The 23108-nt window shown below is 34.0% G+C and overlaps 1 protein-coding gene and 1 non-coding gene across 2 annotated transcripts in view; one reads left to right on the top strand and one right to left on the bottom strand.

Moving 5' to 3' along the window:
* Window positions 1-23108, bottom strand: part of THEMIS (thymocyte selection associated) — a 179128-nt gene that overhangs the window by 47779 nt on the left and 108241 nt on the right. The window lies entirely within an intron of this gene.
* LOC144235851 (U6 spliceosomal RNA) lies at window positions 20436-20542 on the top strand. Its single transcript, XR_013336334.1, has one exon. It is a non-coding gene; the product is annotated as a U6 spliceosomal RNA (small nuclear RNA).

Raw genomic sequence — 23108 nt, 5'->3', positions numbered from 1 at the left:
TACANCCTTTTTTTTTTTTTTTTTTTTTTTTAAAGAAAGCCTTTTCATCATTGTCTTAAAAAAATTAGGAATCTTATTTCAACCCTGCTCAAGTTAACTTTCAAGATATCTAAATATAAAACTATCAATATGCAAGTATGTTTACATTTGTATGATTTTACAAGAACAATTGTACAGAGTGGCTGTCAGGTTAAAAAGGTAGCACATAAATATCTCATTAACTTGTAGATCAACACCACAAATGCAAGCATAAAATCATGGGCAAATTTTATTATACAAAGGTTATTACTAATCAATTTCACTTTTGCAGAAGCACAAAAGATGAAAACTCTTGTATGACATTCTCTAACAGAATACTTCTGTGACCAAATTCAACTTTACTCAAGATGGTTGTATGCTCATTGCATCTAATGGCTACTTTTGACAAGATGATAATAAAAATAAAGAGGTGAGAAAGCTCAGCACACAAAACATTTCAGAAAGCATTCTGACATTTCTAAATGAAGACTCTGACTCCCCTAACTGTCATTCAACTACATCCTCTAGTATTTTTCACTAATTATTAATTATTTACTAATATGACAGCTACTTTATTTAGTTGAAGAAATAAAGACTAGAGAGATAGTGTATTTTCTAGTATTTTAATACGCTAGTTGAATTAATTCCAAAAGTGAGTTTCATCAGAGTGGTTCATTGTTTAGCTTTTATGAGGGAGCTGTAATGTCACTTTGAACTCCAAAATGTGCCTGCTCCACAGTCCAATTATTTACAACCTAATAGAAAATGCTATGATTAATCTTGTTTTTTTCCCCTATTAAGTGGACAGTACATAGTGACTTTTCAATTCAGACATTTCCTTATTAGAATGTTTCTGCTAGCTTGTGATATTTGTGGCAATAATGATAATGAAATAGTTTTGTAACAAAAAAATGGTCACTACCATACATTAGAAAGGAAAAGTGGGAAATCAAAATAGTTTGTACTTCAAGTCAAAAAATATTCTTGTATTCAATAATAGAGCTTTCTAACAGAACTTTCTTGGAAGATAAAAATGTTCTATATCTGTGTTATTCACTACACTAACCTTTGACTACATGTGGCTATTGAGTACTTAAAGGGTTTGAACTAAGGAACTATATTTTTAATTTTAGCTGATTTAAACTTAAATAGCCCCACATGGCTAATGGCAATATTAGTCATGATATATGGTGTAATATGTTTCTGGTTTCTACAATTATTGCCAGAGTTACTAATGTACCTAAGCCTTTGATAATATATATAAATTTATTCTTGAATAGACAAAAATGTGACTAAAGGCACTAATAAGTTTAGTACTTTATACGTGCATGTGTGTACATAGATTTATATATATGTAAATCTATAAATCTATGTGATAAGTTGACTTTTCTTTAAATATAGACACACATATATGCATATATGTATATACATTAGTATGAACTGTATTAGCTCAAATTAGTTGCAGTATCAACAACTACTAATTCTTATAGGTTACAACAATATAGGTTTGTTTCTTACCTCTGTTTTTCAGGATTCAGCTATAAGCGGCTCTGGAACCAAGCTAAAGGAGTGGCTACTATCAAGAAATGATCAGTTTCTTAGCAGAGAGAAGATAACATGGTAGAACCAAGAATAGCATCTCAAAGATTTTGCTTGGAAGTGGCATATGTCACATATGTCACATTTCATTGACCAAATCAAGTCTAGAGGATAAGTCTGATATGGGTGAAGGTGAGAATATTATCTACCTGTAGGAACAGCATGGTCGAGAAGAATCTGATAGAGAAGGGAAAAATACTTTGGCAATAATATATTTTCTAGAGATACATATATACATACACATAGATACAGATATAGATATACCACAAATATCAGTATGTATATACATACATGTATTTGTATATACACATATATACTTACACAGCTTCATTACAAAAGAGATTTGAATCATATATATGTACGTATAACACCAAGAGAATACAAAAAAAAGAAGAATTGAGAATACAACAAAAATAAGATATAGCCAAGAAGAAGGAATACTTAAATATCAAATCAAAGGTCCTTTACAATTGATAGAGTTGGGTTATAAAATGGATTCTGAACTTTCTAAGACACCAAAAGAGGGAAACATAATAAATTCTTACATATATATTAATCATAAGATGAAATAAATGAATTTCCTAGAGAAACATAGCTTTCATTAGTAGAACAATTTATTAAAGCACTGTGATAATGAAAAAAAATGGTCTCAAAATAAATATATGTTAAAAATATATGCCACTACAATAAATAAACAGCCTTAATGCCCAGAGGCATTCAGTAGATATTTACTTAATGGAAAAAGTAAAGACAGGAATGTCAAGTTTCCTGTAGCAGTTGCATAAAAACATCACTTAATGTGTAATGTTAAAGCTCAACAAAGTAAACTACCTTTCTCAAGAAGGTAAATATATAAATCACTATTTAAAATATGATTATGAAAAATTTTAAAAATAACAATCATGTGACTTGATACAATTACAAGTTTAGAGTACATGGTGGAATGAATGGACTAGATTATATACGTAACAATTAATGAAAAAAATAATTATTAGATCATTTAATGGAAAAAGAAATTGGTTCTTTAGTGGTGAAGTAACATAATCGGAATTATAATAAAATTTTACAAGAATTCTTAATCTAAATTGTGTATTTTAAAGTGATACTTAGGTAGTTGCTGCTGTTTTATGCACATGTTAAAGGCTTACAAAATACCTACTAACAAAAGAATTCAATGCTAGAGATGCCAAGAAGTTCCCCCAAAATATACTAAAGGCCTGAAGTCATATAGGATATTCCCTTTGAAAATGACTATATGTGCATAGAGAAACTGCTTATATTTTCAGAATTTAGGAATTTCCTAAACTAAAAAAAGGAAGTTTAATATATAAGTATAAATTTATATAAGGGAATTAAATTAAATACTAAAGGGTTAGGGTGAGGATTAGGATGAGGGCTACATAATTAGAGATGACTTCCTTTAGCTTAAGTCATTCTCTCTACATAGATCTGCATTATCCAATATGTAACTACTAGCTGCATGTGGCTACTGAATGCTTGAAATGCGGCCAGTCTGAACTGATATGTGTATAAGTGTAAAGTACACACTTGAGTTTTTTAACTTAAAAAATGTAAATGATCTTATTAGTAATTTTATATTGATTACATATAAATCAATGAAATTATTAATATTTTTTACATATCAGACTAATATTTTTTACATATAAGCCAAATTAATTTCACCTATTACTGTTCTTTTTTGCATATATGGCTACTAGAAAACTTAAAATTGCATATATGGTTAACACTTGTGGTTCACATTATAGCACTATTGGTATAGGTAATTTGAGATGAGACATGACAGAATCAATCTTACCCATTTCTAAAAGCTGGCTTAATTTAGATTTAATTAAGAAGGAGATAAATGAGAGCAACAAAGGTCTCTATCACCAATTTAGAAAGACACAGGAAAGTGTGCAACATAATCTATATCCAAAGATTGGCTAGAAGACACTTTAATTATTGATAACATTTACAGCGTGCTTACTAGGTACCTGACATAGTACATACTTTATCCCATTTAATACTCATAAAACTCCTATGAGGTAGAGACTAAATCAGGACTGAAGGCACTTGCTGTATTTTTCCATCATCGTTTGCCAAAAATTAGCTTGTCTTTCTTTTTTATTAAGCTAAAGTCTGCAAGGTTGGGGTTCTTATACTTCAGTAAATTTCCTTTTTTTGAGATAGAATAGAAAAGAAATGTTAAAACATTAAAAAGATGGTTCTGAAGTGTATATATGTAGAAGATTCTGTGATCAACAAGATTAAAACATAAAATAAACTGATTATTAAGTATATAGAAAGATATCATAGTCTCAGAGAGGGACTAATGGGACACTAGTCTATTGACACTTTCCCTTATCAGAACCTTAACTTTTCAAGGCCCTATTTCCTAAAGTAATATACTTGGTAAAGATTTAGAACATTTAGAACAGATTGCCTGCTGGCCTTAACTGAAGGCAGTGGCAACCATTGGTAATCACACTGCGATTCAGTGACCGATTGTGTATTTTTCTTACTCTTTGCATGCTCTCATGTGATTTTTGAGAGTCTATATTTTCTCACCTCTTACTTAAAATCTCCAGGAGTTGTTCCGATTCTGCTTTTCCTGAAGAGATTAGTATAAACGTTATTGTTTGTTTTGCTCTCACTCTTCCACATTATCACAAAATCAGACCTCCCCCAACTACAGTAGGAGTTTATACTTCATTTGGTTCTGACATCTCCATTTGTATGGGCCACCACCAGGGAAACCTCATTAACTGTGAGTTTTAAAGCTCATGTAAACTACAAGTGTCTCATAAATCTAATTCTGTTATAGGAGACCCTTCCATTCTCAAGGGATACCCCCTAAGGCTTTCAAGAATTCTCAAAGTCAAGAGTACTATTATAGCACATAATTTCTTCCTTAACAATTCAGTAATGCAGAATTTAAAAAATACATATATATACATATATATATATATATGTGGGTCTCTTCAGACTCTTAACAGTTCTACAAACAAGGCAAAAATCATGTATAAAGCTATTTGAGGGACAAGAATTGTTACTTTCTTAGGTCTCTATCCTGCTCACCAACATTATCATCTGGCTATTTTCTGGGGAGTATTTCACAAAGCAACAAAGTTTCCATCATGTCATGAGTGTAATTGTTTAGATGATGATGAAGAGAGAACAACAGAAACCCAAGTTGACATATATTGCCATCTAGAAAAAAATTGATGAGGAAGCTAACTCTAGTATACTAGCTTTAAAACATGAGGGTCAATTTCAGTTGTGGTAAATTATAAATTATTACATGGTATTGTGTCTAAAGAGTGTTTACAAAATAATGAAAGGAATTTTCTAACACCAAATGTAAAGGATTTCTCAACCAATTTAATCATAATTGAATTTTACTGGGTATGTGTAAATGCTTGCCGACCATTACAGCATTCCTTGGACAAATCTATAATTATACTTAAGTAAATCCTTTTTTAATATGAAATATAGAGCAAGGTTTTATTGAGTGGCTACTGTAGAAGTAAAGAGTCAAAATTTAGCACCCAAAAGTCAGAGCACTTGCTCACATGACTTTCAGTTTGTGGGACCAATCTGAAATCACCATTTCATTTTCTGTGTCCATGACAACTTAATACGAGGATTCTAATAAACTCTTAATCACCATCCAATGAGCCCATTATATTTCTGATTTAACCCTTTCAATGACTGCTTATGTCTTTGTGATGCGTACCAAGATCCCCGAAGTAAATTTTGCACATTCTACGTAGCTTTCCTGTTTGTTTGATACAAAAACCAACATATTTATTGAAGGCAGCATAAACCATAAATCAATATTTGGAAATCTTTGTTTAAAAATGTTTAATGATACTTTTGATAAAAATAGTTGGCAATTAGACACATATTTAGCCTCTTTTCTATTCTACTTCTAGAAATAAGAGAATTCCCTTCCCCAGGTAAATAAAAATGTAAAATATGTGCATCAGTTGTAGTAAAACAGTTGATAAGTTCTTTATTAATGGCTTATAATATAATGGCTTATAACCCCCAAATATTGATAAATTTATCTCACCCTTTCTTAACTCTCTTTCTCTGAGCTGTAAGCACACACATGCACACAAACACACAATTCACTCTATTTAGTTTTGAGCCTAGGTATTTAATGATTTTTCCATTCATACAGATTATAACTTGGTGGAATATGATGCTTCTTTCATTTAATTAAAGAAGATACACTTGCAGAACAAAATAAATGTTAAATAACATTATTTGTATTCCAGGGATTCATTTTCCATTCCTTCTAAACTAACTTAAATGCCATGCTGTGTTTCTGGATTCGTTAACAACTCCAGGCACATTTCCCTCCACTTGCCTCTGTCAACCCAGCAAGCTGTTCCTTCTGACTTCAAAGTGTGAATATTTTTGCTTCATCATCAGTTTTGTAGTCTGAAGGGAGAGCTGGCTTACCTAAAAAGAAACCATACTTTCCAATGAAAACAATAGAATAGGGATGCTAATTACCACTGCCTTTTAAAATATGTATGCCTTTTCTTCCAAAAAGAAAATACAAGGGAACTTTCTTTTGTAAATGAATAAAGGCAAAGTGTAAAAGAGATCTTCAAACAGTATTAATTATATTTTTAAAATTTAGAATATTAAAACCACAACACAATTATCAGCTGAATTATTCATGTATTCAGACTATTATTCAGATCAGAAATTGAACACTTACAAAAATATTACAATGTTTCTAAACAAAAGTTCCCAAGTTGCTCATCATTTCTACAAAGTTACCTGGATATAGGTCAATGCTTTATATAAAAGTATCACTTTGTATTCACCATAACGGTTTTGCTTCTACTAGCAGGTTCTAATCATTTTGGCAGTGCTGGTGCTATGGCACGTATCCGATCTTGGTAGCTTATCACATGGCTAACCCTGAAGAATCTTTTTACCTTAAACAACACAAAGTTGAGCTCAATCTAAAATGTAAAATTACAGTGTTCCAAACACATCATTAGAAGACAACATTCATTTCCAGTTTACTGACTTTAATAAGTGGCTCTGTGAATTTTAGTCAGCTTGCGGCTCTGCAGAGAGTTGGAAACATCAATTTTATTTGGAAGAATTATTTGATTTCTTAAAGCTACCTTTCGAATGGAAGGTTTGATAAGGAAATAAATAGACCTAAATAAAACTAACATTTTTAAGGATTCCATTAAATTGGGTAAATCATCAAAGTTAGTGATCCTTAGCTTTCTTTACTTGGGTCTAATCAGTGATTTAAATTTTTAAGTTTTGTTTATTATGAATAAGTGAAAACATGTACTGATATCTCAGGACTTATGTGCGTGGCAGTGTATGAAATGTTGTCCCACAGGATCTTCTTTGATCTCCCCCAGGAACTTATAAGGTATATATCATCTCCCCATTTTACAAGTGAAGAAAAAGTGGCTGAGAGATGACACAACACGTTCAATGTTACTAAGCCCATACGCTCAGGCTTTGCTCTCTACTGCCAATCATGCTTATTCCCCCGGCTTAAGATTTTATTTCTGTTCCATTAAATAAAGGACCTTACAAACTACCTTTACATTCCATGGAAATTACTGACCTCACACTGAAATTTGGAACTATGAAAGCATTTAAATTATTTATGGTTCACCAAAGCATAGTTCAATTATGATTCACCTAGGCATAGTTTAAAACCAAAGATGAGATTCTTTTAAGTTGCACCTTGGATTTTTTTCCTATTCTTTGTATATCTGCACAATTACAAAATTAATATATGTCTAGCCCTAATTTCACTATTTCTCCCACAATCATCCCAAGGTCACTATTCAGAATGATATGTGTGTCACATCACATGTATGTATCAAAATACATGAAAGATCATATGAAAATGAGTAGTTTTGTTCTGTGAACTTTTTAATAAATGGAAAAATACTGTGTATTTTGTTCTACAGTCTTCCTTCTTCACTTAATACTATATCTTGGACACTTACTTTTCGTTACATCTACATCTGTCTCATTATTTTTAAATGTACAGTATAGATTTTTTTACATTATATAATAATTAATTCTGTTAATAGATATCTATGTTGATGCCACATGTGCAATTATTTGAAACAATGTAACAATGATTATTCTTATGAATGCACATATGGGAGGACTTTCTAACACAGATAATGGTAAGTGGAGTTGCTAGGTCAAAAAAGTATTCATACAGAAAATAAGAGAAGCTGTTTCCTTGTACCATCAGATTAACTTTTTATCTGTTTAATTTTGCCTGTGATGAATTAAAATAGCTTATTTTTAAATTTGAATATTTTTATTTAATGTGATTAACAAGTGTTTTATATATTTACTGGTCATTTGTACTTCTATAAATTTTCTATTCCTGTAATTTGCCCATTTTGCAAAGAGAGTGTTCATCTGTTCACGGAGGATTTCTAAGGAAGAACCCTTATATTTGAGCTAATGACATATTTGATTTACAACTTGATTGGTTAAAGATTATGTTTTTGAGGTCATTTTTCTGGAAAAAAACTTGAATGTGATGGTTCATTTCTGTGTAGCCAGAATCACTCAAATATCTTCCATTCCCTGTTCTCTTTTAATAAGTATTCTTGAGGATAGATTTTAATTCCTATGCCTTTTTCTCCCTTGAAACAACAACATCTTTGAAATCTAATGTGATTTTGATGTTTATACTCCCAGAGAGGTCTAAAAAGTAAACTAGTTCTGGTGAATGATTTAGAGGTCTAATCTTTTTGCTTAGGTAGTTCACTAAAAGGGGAGGAAAACTCAGTCTTTGAGGAATTCTTATTCTATAAGAGGTAAAATGTGTTTATTAGACTCCTCTTGGCTCTGCCAGTTGTGATATACTTAACAGACAAATGAAGTTCTACTAAATCAAGTCGATAACACTGGATAGCTTCCAGAATTCAGATTCTGTCTGTGTGTAAGGATATAATGATACAAACTATGCACCTAAAGCCTCAAAGTTACTTGTAGCATGATTTTGAGGACAGAAAAATAATTAAGAAACTAGAGGTAATTCCAAGATTCTGCTGATAAGAGAATAGAACTTTGGCCTAAAATGCACTTGCTCAGGGAGCAAGGTAAAGAATATAACTTGTAATAATGGTCTCATCTAATTAAGCTAATGTGGAAGACTTAAGACTTAAAATGTTTCTGTAAAGGATCATGTTTCTGATCAACACGCATTCTCTGGATATATTTCAGCATAACTAGTATGCCAAATGGTATGCTAGAAATTTCCAAAAGAAGGATTTACATTTTTAGAATGTGTCTGAGCCCCTTTATCCCATTTTCTACCATTAAAAAGAAAACAGTTACAAATACTCATAGATCCCTTAAAAATTCTTTATTATTAAAAATTTATCTGCATTCTTATGATTGATACGCAGCTAAAAAGTTAAACTACCACTAAAGGATTTGAAAAGATTTTTTTAAATGACAAGAAGATTATGGATAGTTGCATCACATACATGACATCTGGTATCTTATTCCTTGCCAAGATCCACAAATGGCTTAAACTGTCACTTAACTTCATAAAAAGCAATCTTTTTTTGAAACCAAACAACCTAAAGAATGATAATCAATACAGCAACAGCTGTAGAAGCCTTTAATATTAGTGGCCATGTAATAATATACCAGAATAAAAGGTTTAAGATTATTTAAGATTAGCTCAAGTTCAAGAGCAATTAGCCAACGTATCGATTTTATTCTATAAAATCTTACGCGCAGATACATAGTGGCTTATATAAATGTCTTAGCTATCAACTGCTGGATAACAAATGATCTCAAAATGTAGTGGTTTGCAACAGTATTTTGTTGTCTCCACCATTCTGTGAATCAACTAGGCACAACTCAATGTGACATTATCTGGGTCTGTAATGTCCAAGATGGCTCACTTTGTGCCTAGCACTTTGGTGGAGAAAGCTGAGCTCTGCTGGGATGCTGTGATGACTGAATATCCCAATGGTCTCTACAACAATATAGCCAATTATTTCACATCACAGTTCAGAGTTATCCTAAAAGGCAAAGCAGAAGCTACCAGGCCTTCTTAAGGCTAAGGTTAGAAACTGGCTAACTGATACTTGTACCACAGTCAACTGGTTAAAGCAAATCACAGGGCTAATTCAGATCCAGTGTGGTAGAGCACTATCAAGAGGCATGAAGACCTGGAGTCATGGTTCATTGGGGGCTGTTGAGAGTTTAGTTAAGCAACTCCATGGTATTGATGCCCTTGCCTCCATTTTGTTTGACCAAGCATCCTGCAGGGGCCTTAAACTGACATCAGCCCGTCATACAAGCTCATGCCCTAGACATAAGTACACAAAGTCATAAATAAACATTAAGTTCCTGTTATGACTTTGCCAATGGTCCTTGAGATGAACAGTCTCCTTCATCTTTCCCTTATAAGCTCCTTAGATAAGACCTCTGCAAAGGTTACCAAAGTCTCACTCTTTTTGGTTTAAATTGACCAATTTATTTGGAGCCCAGAAACCCCAGAGTGCTCCACCCTGGGACCCTAATTAAGGCATGTGTCCCTGGTCCTGCCAGCTCTTCTTGCTGCATGTTGTCTTGATGGCCAGTTGTGGTCTCTCCAGGCTTGCCATGTATTTTCTCCAGGACTCATGAGTAATAAACTTCTCTAATTCAATTGTTTTGTGATCTTTTGTTGAACTGAAACTCACCATATGACACCCTGGTGTTTAACTTAACAAATGTTAATCTAATAAAATTATGACAAGGACCATTTTTGGAGAATAATGACCACAATTATCCTCTGGCCAAATATGATACACATCCTTCCCATTTCTGAAGTACATTTACTAAATCCCCTAAACCCCTGAAGTTTCATCCCATTTCCACATCAGGATCACACTTTAAGTCCAGGAACACATTATGTAAATTATGTACAGGTACAACTGAGGTTAGTTGTGGAAGCCTCTTCTTGATCAGAAGACAATGGAATAAAGAAACAAGCTATTGAACCCCATATATCCAACATACAATGGGGAGACAGGATCAGGAGAATTGCAATAGATGCTTCCATTCACAAAGAGAAGGAAAAATTGGAGCAACATGGAGTCACCGGTCTATGAAAGTTCTGAGATCTAGTAAAGCACAGTTGCCATTTCACTTTGTTCAGAAGGCAGGGAATATGTTGACCAGGACCTAAATATATTCTCTGGGTGGTTCTTCTCGGCTACTGGCCCCTTCCTCTGGACATACTTTCATTTCTCCTTGGTCAATTCCTTCAAGTGAGGTGGCTAAGTGTCACAAAAGATTTCTATGGAATTCCTTTTAAAAATCTGTCATACAGTTTTATTTTTTTTAAGTTGTATCATTTAATCTCCATCAGCAGTGTACCAGTTATTTTAGAGTTCAATTCTTCCACAAGTGAACCAAAAGTTGATCTTATTGGTCTTTTTAACTTTAGCTGTTTGGTAACTCATTGTGATTTAATTATTGATAATGATTATTTTAACTGCAGAGAATTTTTTTGGTTATCAACTGTTTTGAGTGACTCCTTTGTAAAATTGTCAAATATTTTTTCTTCTGCTTTTAGTGTTGTTGTTTTCTCATTTTTAAGTTGTAAGAGGTTTTTTCTAATGTATAATAAATACAAATGGTTTGTATTTGTATACGATATTGTCTCTTAGACTGGGGCATTTCTTTTCATTTTTAATACAATATCTTAAAAAGTGAATAAGTTTTTAAATCTGATGACATTCAATTTAATTTTTAAACAATGGTTCATTCTTGTTGTGTCTTATTCTTGAAAAATCTTTGCTCATGAATTTCTATTTTTATGAAGTCAGCTGAATTTTTATTGGAATTGGGTTAAATGTATATGTCAATACATATATAAGTTATTTTTTCAGAATGATACATCTTAAAGTCAGAAAGCTTTATGAAAAGTATACTTCTTTCCTTGAGATATGATTTGGTGTGATTTCTACTATATGAAAAGATTTTTAAAAATGTAATAATTAGGGATGCTTGGGTGGCTCAGTTGGTTAAGTGTCTGACTTTGGTTCAGGTCATGATCTCACGGTTTCTTGAGTTTGAGCCCTGTGTTGGGTCCTTTACTATCAGCACAAAGGTCGCTTCAGATTCTCTGTACCCCCTCTCTCTGTCCCATGTATGCATGTGCCCCATGTATGCATGTGCTCTCTCTCTCTCAAAAATAAGCATTTTTTAAAAACTGTAGTAATTAAAATATCTCAGTTCAGTTAGAAATGAAGAACAACTGATGAACCAGTATAGGCATTTTTTTTCTTGCTTATTCAAAACTCAGAGCCTTTAGAATACTAATAAATATAGCCCCAAAGAGTATTTTTAATGAAGTGGATCATTATATGAATATTATGCTTAATATATCTATAGAATAGAGGGCAAATAACTAAATACTTTTCATAATTACTCACTATTGTTAAATATTCTGAACTGGCCATTTTGGTTATACATTAAGCTTATTCATGGACTTCCCATGTGTTTTCTCAGACAGGCTAGAGTTTGCTGAGATTTAAGGCACTGAAAGAGCCCTTCTAATATCCATTGTCCCTTAGTAGAGGGTGACTTAAGGAAGCATCTTTGTTTGTCATCAAAATTTAAAACATTTTATAAAGACATCAATGACCTTAAGAGTTCTAGGTATTTCATAAAATATTGTAAATTTTGTATTTGATCCCTGAAGCAATCTTTTCAAAAAGTGCCATTTTATAAACTATGCTGGCAAAAGTACATACATAAACAGGTTTATTTTTCTGAGGTAACAAAAGGCAAAATTACCCTGTTTGAGTATGGTTTTCACTGGCTTATAATCATAATGTCTGCAACAGCTTGGCCATTGGTTATTGTTTTAAAAGGCTCTGGGGAATGTTCAATGTAATAGAATGGAAAACAACTGCTGTGGTCTGAAGCTTTGTGGAATAGAACCTATAAATCTATCTACCCAAATAAACTAATTTAAAAAAAGTGGGACTTATGCTATGAATATAATACCAAAATTTTAAAAAATTAATAAAGGATAGGTTTGCTAATATTGTATTTTATTTTAAAAATTTTTTAGTTTTATTATTTTGAGAGAGGTAGAGACAGAATAAGTGGGTGAGGGGCAGAGAGAGAGAGAGAGATGGAAAGAGAGGATCCCAAGCAGGCTCTGTGTTGCCAGTGCAGAGCCCAGCGCAGGGCTTTATCTCACAAACCTTGAGATCATGACCTGAGCCAGGATCAAGAGTCAGATGCTTAACCAGCTGAGCCACCCAGGTGCCCCAGAACTAATGTATTTTAAATGAATATACTTGATCTTTATGGCAGATGTTTATTGAGTGTTTGTTGTGTGCCCCACACTATTCTCAGTGATTTTCCTAAATAAACTTGCAACAACGTTGAGCATATTATTATCCCTGTATTACAAATGTAAAAATTGAGGGAAAAAAGGAGGTTAAATAATTTGCCCAAGATCAAGAGTTAAGAATATGGACTAAGGATCTACAAAATGCTACTCATCCACAAAACCCATGAACACTGGGAAAATTATTAGAATCAATATTTTTTAGAACTCTAGAATTAACTAAATATTTTCAACAATCCAAGAAGCTTTTGTTTAAAAAAATGACTCAGTCTTGATAACAGTGAGCTTTGCAGCATCCTGACTTGCTTTCATCCTATTCTCTTCCCCCTAGCTCTGTAGTAGTCTCTAAACCCAGCAGACTTGCAACCACCAAAGGGGAACTCTGGGTTTGGAGCTCCTTAGGAAACAGGATAGAAATTCCTCAAACAATTAAAAACATTACTAGTATGTGATCTAGCAATCCAAAGTCTAGAGAGTTATCCAAAACTATTGAAATCAGGATCTGAAAGACATATATGCATTCTCATACCCACTGCAACACTATTCACAATAGTCAAGATGTGAAAACAAGCTATCCATTAGCAGATGGATGAATAAAGAAAATGTGGTATGTGCACACAATAGACTACTATTCAGCCTTAAAAGAGAAGGAAACTCTGCAATATGCAAAACTATAGATGAATCTTGAGTACATGAGACTAAATGAAATAAGCCAGTTACAAAAACACAAATACTGCATGATTCTACCTATATGCAGTATCTAATAGTGTCAAATTCATAGACTTAAAGAGTGGGATGGTGGTTGCCAGAGACAGAAAGGATGGGAAAATGGAATTATTAATTAATAGACATAAAGTTTTAGTAAAGGAAGATGAATAAGTTCTAGGGATTTGCTATATAACATTGTACCTGTTTTTGATAATACAGTATTATAACCTTAATTTGTTAAGACAGTAGATCTCTTGTTAAATTTTCCTACCACAATAAAACAATTTTTTAAAAAGGTTCTCTCACAGATTATTGTCACTGTTACATTAATCTGGCAGCTCCCTGGAAAAGCTCCTTTTGGAGCCTGATTTCATCCACTCTGGAAGCAGCCCTATCACTAGGCATTTCTTGAAAACAATCAGCAGCAATTGTTTAACATTGCATCTTCCTGAATTTGTGATACTAATTGTGGCAATTAAAACATAAGATATCAGGTTAAGTCTCCATATTTTAATGCCCCTCCCTATCTTGTTTTATTTATCTCCAACTCTTTTCAGCACCCTTGCGTGAGTGCGCACATGTGCACGCACGTGCACACACACACACACACACACACACACACACACATACACACCACATACCACACCTTCTTCCTTTACCCAGAAGACAAAAACCTTGTTTATCTACTCATGAAGATTAAAAGCTCTAGAAATCACCAATCGATGGCATATGCCAACATGACACTGTGCTGCACTCATGTCACCATGTTCTTTGCATGGCATCATCCATAAAAGCATGTTTCAATGAAATTCAAACCTACCACCACTGCCACGGAAATGTCTTTACCTATCTCTCTCAACAGTCTTGCAAATGTGTGTTTGTGTGAAGAACTCCATGTTTATACATGCACTATTTCTGGGATCTCTTTTTTGAATGTATCACAGAGAACAAATAACATACAGAATATCTTGACAACTAACATAAAATGAGTCTCATCCTTCATCAATACAAATATTAATGTGACATGAGTCTCATAAAGGGAAGACATCAGTGTTGAGTCTGAAATTTAAGGGTCTGAGACAATACTTATAATGCAAGAAGCTATCCTGCCACAGTGTTATGTAGATAGATAGATAGATAGATAGATAGATAGATAGATACATACATACATACATACATACATACATAGGCAGGAAGATATTCTGACAGGAAACACAATGTTTTTATTATCACAGAGCATCTTAGCACTGGTGAGGCTATATATGGCTTCACTACTAAATCATTCTGAATAAATGGTATTGACATAATTGCCTACTTATTTGGGGGAAAATTATGATTTTGCACAAACAGAGGGGTTGTACCACAGACTCACAAAAGCACAACACTCAGAGCTTGGCTGGCACATTCTCCCATCCTCCCCTCTGGAGAGGGAAAGGCTTTTATTCTGGGATATGAGCAAATGCTACAGGAGAGAGAAGTCTCTGAATCTCCCTGAAGTAATATACTATCTGTATCTTCTAGGACATGGTTGCTATTCAATCCTCCTTTAACAAAATTTACCAGCGGTCATTCATCAGAAAGTCTGGATCATGAGGGAATATGAAAGCATTCAGAGAATTCCCTTCCAACAATCAGATATAGGGAGTGAAGCTTTACAGTCTAGTGACCTTTACTGATTTATTATACAGCTTTCTTATCGAATAATGAAAAATTGGGTGGACTGATGTAAATGGGAAAAAAGTAAAATGACCATTATTGACATTTTGATTAAAGAAATCAATGACATTCATAATTACTGTCTTAGTCTAAACTACCTGAACTTTTAGAGTAATCATTTACTGGCAGTAACATGGAACTAAAATGTATTTTTGGATTGTAGTTCTTATTTGAAAATAAGTGGTTTTTAAAAAGATTTTTATTCCTAAATCTTTTCTTGAAAAGATACAACAAAAATAAGCTTGCTTCAGAGATTCTCCCTTTTTATCACTGAATGGGCAATAAATTTTTATATCTTATAAATTCTGGTCAAACCAGGTTACTTTACTTAATCCTCGTTACCTTCTGCCCATTCACCCAGAATATGGCAAAACACTAGAAAAATAAAACTGATTTTATTTACATTGATACAGTAAATATATGTTTAAATACATTCCAAAATGAAAACAAAATGGCCCTAATATCTAGGATATCCTTTAGAAACAAAGCTTCATGACCTGAGCATGGTGGATGTTAATCATTCAGGACCCTGTCAACAGCCATAGTGATTGTTTTAAAGCATAAATCATACCATGCCACATCTCTGCTCTCCTTTTTTGATGGCTCCCTATCTCAGTCACAGAAAAAAAAAAATCAGAATCCTTTCGAATGGCCTATAATAACCTTCATGGTCTGCCCATCTTGAATAACAGTTGCTTTTTGTTGCTTTTGTTTTGTTTTCCTATATCTATATATTCCAACTACTCGGCGGTTGGTTTGATAAATGAAGTATGATTGGTATGTAGACTATAAATAAGTCCTAGAGTTATTTAGCTTTCCATTAAAGCTGGATAAATTCCGTATATAATCCAAATTGTTTTCCCTGGGAGATTTTTTTAAGTGTCATGAAAATGTGTTCTCTTACTCAACCCCAGACAGAGACTTATTAAGCATCTTTTGAGAGCAGTCATACTCTCTCTCTCATTCAAGACATGGTATTTGGAGTACAGACTATACCAGATCCAACAAAGCAGATAAGCTATGTACATCAATATTAATATGAGCAAAGTAGCAAAACAAAAAAATGAAATGTAAGGAATTCCAAGGAATCTGTAATCAAGATCACCTGATTACTTGGTCTAAATTCTAAAGGAAAATTCTGGGGCATCTGGGTGGCTCAGTCGGTAAAGCGTCCAACTTCAGCTCAGGTCATGATCTCATGGTTTATGGGTTCGAGCCCCGTGTCAGGCTCTGTGCTGACAGCTAGCTCAGAGTCTGGAGCCTGTCTTCAGATTCTGTACCTCCCCCTCTCTCTGACCCTCCCCTGTTCACGCTGCCTCTCTCTCTCCTCTCTCAGAAATAAATAAAAACATTAACAATTAAAAAAAAATAAACAGGAAAATTCTCCCAAGTGAAATGAGGACTATGTAGAGATTTAGTTCTGCTCTATTTGGGAAAAAAGACACAGCAGAATTAGGGGGACACTAATCTTGTAAATTTCTGAAAAAAGTTGGTAGTGGTGCCTATACACAATATAGGTATATTGGCATAACACAATCTTTGTTTACCTGGTTAGCACACAGAACTACAGAATTCATGCAGATCCAACGAGGAAAATGGTATACAATACCTGCCTCTCCAACAATGTGTCAGCAACATCATTTTTGTATGAAAAGAAAAATGTGCTTGCTTCTAAACTTATGTTACTGATGTACCTAATCACAATGCCTTTCACTTAGAGGAAAAGATTTTATTTTAAATCACAAAATTTGCATACAAAATCAAGCTTTTAGGTGAGGTCATATTAATTCCTTTTTGATAGGGCTTTTTTTTTTTTTTAAGATGTGTGTTATTTCTTTGGATTTTGTCCTTATAATCCCCCTGTGGTGAAGGTGTTATTGCTCTGTTTTGTCAATGATGGAAACAATAAACATGGATATCAAGCAAGGAGCAATAGAGCGGAAAGTTTGCTAGAGACGTTCATATACCCCCTTTCCAGGATGCATCATGGGATTGTAAGGGGTGCCTGGGCTTGGCTGGCAGGGGAAAGGCCCACCACAACACTTAGTGCAGATCTAGGAACTTTGGGCATGTTTCATTGATGACAATCATACCTATATCACAAGGTTGTGTTACAAGAGTTAAATGAGATGAAGTACACAAAACCACCATGTGCCATTATCATGGTTCCTAGGAAAGCACAACTTTAAAAATTGTCTGTGTTTATCAATAACCCAATGTTAGAAAATTCTGAGAATCATCATTTTGGATTGTGTTTCTGGCTCTCTCACAATGCTTCTCATTTTGAACTATTCCCTGAAAAACGTAACGTTGCCAATCAAATCTGAATTACTGCTTACTTCTACAGACTACTCTCTTGAAGACTGATTACCTTTTAACTATGATTTGAGATTTAGTTTTCATAATAAGAAATAACGGTTTTGCAGAGTGGTCTGGCAGGGTTTTATAGAACAGCTCCAGTCAGGCTGACATGTGCTTTTATTAACCACATTTCCTGTAGTTGCACAGACAATGAGAAATCCACTTCTGTGAGCAGAACCAATTATAACTGAACAGGTACACTTTTTCCCCAGCCTGGTCATGATGTCAAATGTTTGATTAGAAAGATCTTGTGCTTTTGGCAAAGTGGGGGTGAATTTCTTTCCATTTGCAAGAACAACCTATTTCTGCCTTTCATTTCCTGGTCTCATAGTATCTTAATTCTGATCTCTCAATGTCAAATAGAGTCATAAATACAATGCCCTTGAGATGGGGAAAACAATATTGTTCTATGTTTCAAAACAGCTTGAGCCAGCTTCAGGGAGGAAGAGGCTGCACCAGGACACAGAATCAGATGTATCATGTGATCTAAGAGAAGACAGAGACAAGGTACACATGGAGAATATGTCCCAGTGGAGGCAACATGGGATGGACCTGGTAGCCCTGCAAAGGAATCTCAAGAACAGTGTTAAATACAGAGAAACGTTAAGTGAAACAGATAAAAAGGTGAATGGAAATACTCCCTTGTGCATATATAAAACAGTGACACAACCACAATAAATCAGGTTTTGAAAGTGTGGGACTGAAATAAGGAAGGGTAATTCTAAAAAGAGGCAGTTCCTAGGAAAATCCTCTCACAGATGGGAAGAAAAAGAAAAAGTGGGAACTTGGTTGTAAATGCAGGATTACAAAGACAAAGCAGTCCCCATTGAGTCAAGCATTAAGACAAGGGCCCCTTTCTGCTGCCAAAGAGAGAAACTTGCCAGCAATGTCAGTAGAAAGACTACCCCATCCCCTCCCCACCACCTTCCCCACCCCTCTGCCAAAATACTAAAAGCTTATTATTGGAAACTTCATATTTCTTCTCTTAAAAATTCTTCAGCTATGGCAAATCAATCTGTTGATATTTCATGGAACTCAAATGAAGATTATTCAGTTACTTTTAACTCTCTCCTGACCAATGTACAGATACAGAATTGTAGATGGGTAGAATATTTAAGCTCAAAGGAATTGTATTGATCATTTATTCTAAACTCATTGTAGAGTCAAGAATTCCAGGATTATCTCAGATCACATGGCAAACTAGTAACACAGCCAGGACAGGAATCACATGCTCTTGATTTCCAGACAGTACTTCTTTTTTGCACCATAGCTCTTTAAGATAAAATTTTCAATATTTTCAAAAAAGAATTGCATTTCTATAAAGTCCAAGAGGAAAAAATTCTATTAATAAGAGAACCCAAGACCATGAGAGACTCTTGAATGCTGACANCAAGTAGGAAAAAGCCAAATTTAATAGGTCACCAACAGAGACTTATAAAATGAATATATATATTTTTTTAATTAAAGGTAAGAGGCTGCCTGGGTAGCTCAGTCGGTAAAGCATTGACTTCAGCTCAGGTCATGATCTCATGGCTCATTGAGTTGGAGCCCCACATCAGGCTCTGTGCTGAGAGCTTGGAACCTGGAGCCTATTTGGGATTTTGTGTCTCCGCCTCTCTCTTTCAAAAATAAATAAACATTTAAAACATTTTTTTTTTTAAAAAGGAGGTGGTGGGGAAATGCAACCCAGAAATAAATATCTTTTACTTTGCACTCAAAATATATCTAAAACTAACCATTTCTTGTTACTGCACTGCTACTCTGTTGACCCAGGGAAGCATCATGTATAGCAACGTTCCCCTAATTGGTTTCCTGTTTCCATCCTTGGCCCCCTATTACCTAACAGCAGCACAGAAGTCAGAATGAGTCCTTTAACATGTGATTGTCATTCCCCGACCCAATCCTCCAATCGCTTCTTGTCTCCTAAAAATTGAAGCCAAAATCAATACAAAGACCTACAAAGACCTATACAATTTACCTTCTGCATTCCCTCTCTGATCTCATCTCCTTTTGTCCCCTTAGCTCACTATATTCCAGCCATCCCGGCCTTCCAGCTTACTCTTGAGTACATTAGGCACAGCCGTGCATTAGGGTTTGTATCATCTCTTTGGCCTGGAGCATTTACCCCACCCTCTGTCTACATAGCTCATCTTAACTATTCAAGTCTTTGGACAAGTGTTGTCTTTTCCTTAAGGCACACCATAACCACCTTATTTAAAATTATTCTACTCACTGTGCACTCTAAATCCTATTTATCTTGCTCTATTCCTTTTTACATAGCACTTATCATGAGCTACCATTCTATATTATTTACTGCCACTAGAATGTAACATTAAATAGAGTATCAAGGCATTTACCAAGATGTTTTGTTATTGATGTATATGCAGCATCTAAAACAGTACCTAAAATATAATAATCAAGAAATATCTGCTGAGTGACAGACTTGACTAAAAGCAGATGATCACCATGTTAAGAGCCATAATCTCTGGTTTTACTCAAATGAAAATTCAAGAATTCTACACTGGAGAGAGTACCACAGAACGGAGTGTTCTTAACTCTGAAGGAAGGGGTCTAATATGAAGAAACGGCAATTTGGAGAAATGTCAGAAGCACGTCAGAATTTGTTATAATGATAGTGCTCGTTTTGGCTGCACACATACTAAACTTGGAACAATACAGAGAAGATTGGCATGGCCACTGTGCAAGGATGTCACGGAGATGCGTGAGGCATTCCATATTTAAAAAACTGTTATAAAGATATATAGGACTTTAATTACAAGATTTAACTAAATGGAATATCAAACCATTTGCCAAGATCGCAAAATAAAACTTCATATTCTGTTAAATTAATATTTAAGTTTAATAAAATATCTAAGGGCCCAATAGATGTTTTTATGGAAATTAATGAAATGACTTAACAGTTCATTTGAAAGGATGAGGAGCTGAGAACCTAAATAATCAGTGACAAGAAGAAAAAATTTATACCAATATTAAAACAAAATTAGAAAACAGTACTTATGAGCTACTGATTTGAGAAAAGCCAGATAAATCAAAGAAATGGAATAAAAAATTGAGAAACTGCCTTCAGAACAAATGAGTAAGGAATAATTTAGTAAATATATGGAACTAGGAAAATGTTTCAACCATTTGTTTTTAAAAAGTTTTTTCATACAACATACAAAGTAAATTCCTCATGGATTAAGGAGTTAAATAAGAGAATAAATGCAGATTTAGAATAATGATAAGTGGGTCTCATCTTAAGGCAAGTCAAGCTCACCAAGTTTAAGATATCATAAGCAAATTATGAGATGAACATTTTTAGAGCATTATTATTACTATCATTAATAGTAATAATCATTATTTATTATATTATCCCATTCATGGGATACTTTGGCGGATAACTTGGAAATAATAATGACTATTATTAATATTAATAATGTTGTTGTTAAAAAGGAAACAACCAATATGAGGTGATCCTGGAAAGAATGGCACTCATTTTGTGAGATAAAAGCCTGGAGGGGATAAAGGGTCAAGGATTAATCATTAGGGTTTAGAACTTTCACTTTCTTTTCCTAGCTATTATTACCAGAACTTCAGCAAATTCATTTTTTACCCACAAGTGCACTCTTAGTGGTTCCTTGAAAACTCAAAGAGAATAAATTGAATTCGTAGTTTGGGGCACTAAAGAGCAATCTCACGCAGTTGAAACACCAGAACTGAGATGAAAAATAAACATGAAGGAAGAGGGAAAAGCAATTATGAAGAGGATGGCAGGAAGCTTGGAGCTGTTGGACAGGTTTATGGCAGACTCTGTTGAGTTTCATGGGTGTATACCTATTACTAAACTCATTTCATGGGTGTATACTTATTACTAAACTCATCAAGTTATATATATTAATTATGGATAGCATTTTGTATGTCAAAAATGTAAGGTAAGAAAATAAAATTCAGAAGAAAAAGAGTGAAGAGCAAAAGAACAAAAAAGACCAAAGGAGCATATATATAAATATCCCATATAGATTTTTGAGAATAAAGGAGGAGGGCATCAAATGCTGAAAATTATATGAAATTGAGGGCTTATTTGATTTTATTTGGACATTAAAAACTTGATAGCTAAAAGGATGACTGGAAATAACAACCTTGCACATACCCACACTTCCATACTCATATACAGAGATCTGCACATATGGGTGTACACACACACATACTTTCAAGCAACTTACTGAGAAAGTTTGACTTGATAGGCTATAAGAAAGAACCAACTTCATTCTTGTTCTTTTGTATTCCTTCAAATTTCTGTGAACTAGTAGTTGTTCTAACTCTGCGTAAAATTTTAAGGAAGTCCCATAGTCTTTGGTGAACAGTAGTTTATAAAAATCCACATTTGTGTGTTAGCCACTTAGATCCAAGCCAGTTTTATATATTTATATAATAAAAAAGCTCAGAGAGTTTCTCTAATTTAAGGCTTCTTCCTGTAGTAGCTTAATCTCCCTGACTGACTTTACTTTAGAGTAAAATAAAATTAAGTTTCTTCCTTCCTTCTTTCTCTCTATCATTCCTCCTTTCCACAAATATTTATTGAGTGACTGCTCTGAACCAGGAGCTTTAATAAAATACCAAGGAAGCAAGCAGGACAGATGGCGAAAAATTAAAAAGAAAGCCATAAGGAATTTTTAGCAAGAGAATCACACGGTAAGATTTTTCTTTTCTAATGATAAATATATCAAGATGTGGATAAGAAAGTTGAATATAGTGTGACTAGACATAAAAAGGCTAGTTAGAAGATGGTCTCAATAATCTGGAAGAGAAATGATGAAGACCTGAGGTAGAGAGGTATATATTAAAAAGGTTAAAGAAATAGAAGAGGATTTAATGATGGATAAATGAGAAAAGGGGGGGAAGAAAAGGACCGTTCCTAGATGCCTGGTGTAGGCTACTCAGTAGATGGTGGTGGCCTTTGCAAAGATAAGAAATCAGAAGGAAGACAGGGCACCTGGGTGGCTCAGTTGGTTGAGTGTCCAACTTTGGCTCAGGTCATGATCTCACAGTTTGTGAGTTTGAGCCCCATGTCAGGCTCTGTGCTGTCAGCTCAGAGCCTGTATCCTGCTTTGGATTCTGTGTCTCCTGCTCTCTCTGCCCCTCCTCCATTTGTGCTCTGTCTCTCAAAAATGAATAAATATTTAAAAAAATTTTTAATTTTAAAAAACATCAGAAGGAAGATTAATGTGATTATTTTTGTTAAGACAGTATAGCTGTTTTTTTATGGTTCATTGTTACCCAGTTTCTTTCAACTTTGAGAGATTAGAGA

The sequence above is a fragment of the Crocuta crocuta genome, unplaced genomic scaffold (assembly GCF_008692635.1).
Source record: "Crocuta crocuta isolate KB4526 unplaced genomic scaffold, BGI_CrCroc_1.0 scaffold646, whole genome shotgun sequence".
Classification (NCBI taxonomy): domain Eukaryota; kingdom Metazoa; phylum Chordata; class Mammalia; order Carnivora; family Hyaenidae; genus Crocuta; species Crocuta crocuta.
Note: the sequence above shows the minus strand (reverse complement) of the source record. Positions and strands in the feature narration are given on the sequence as shown.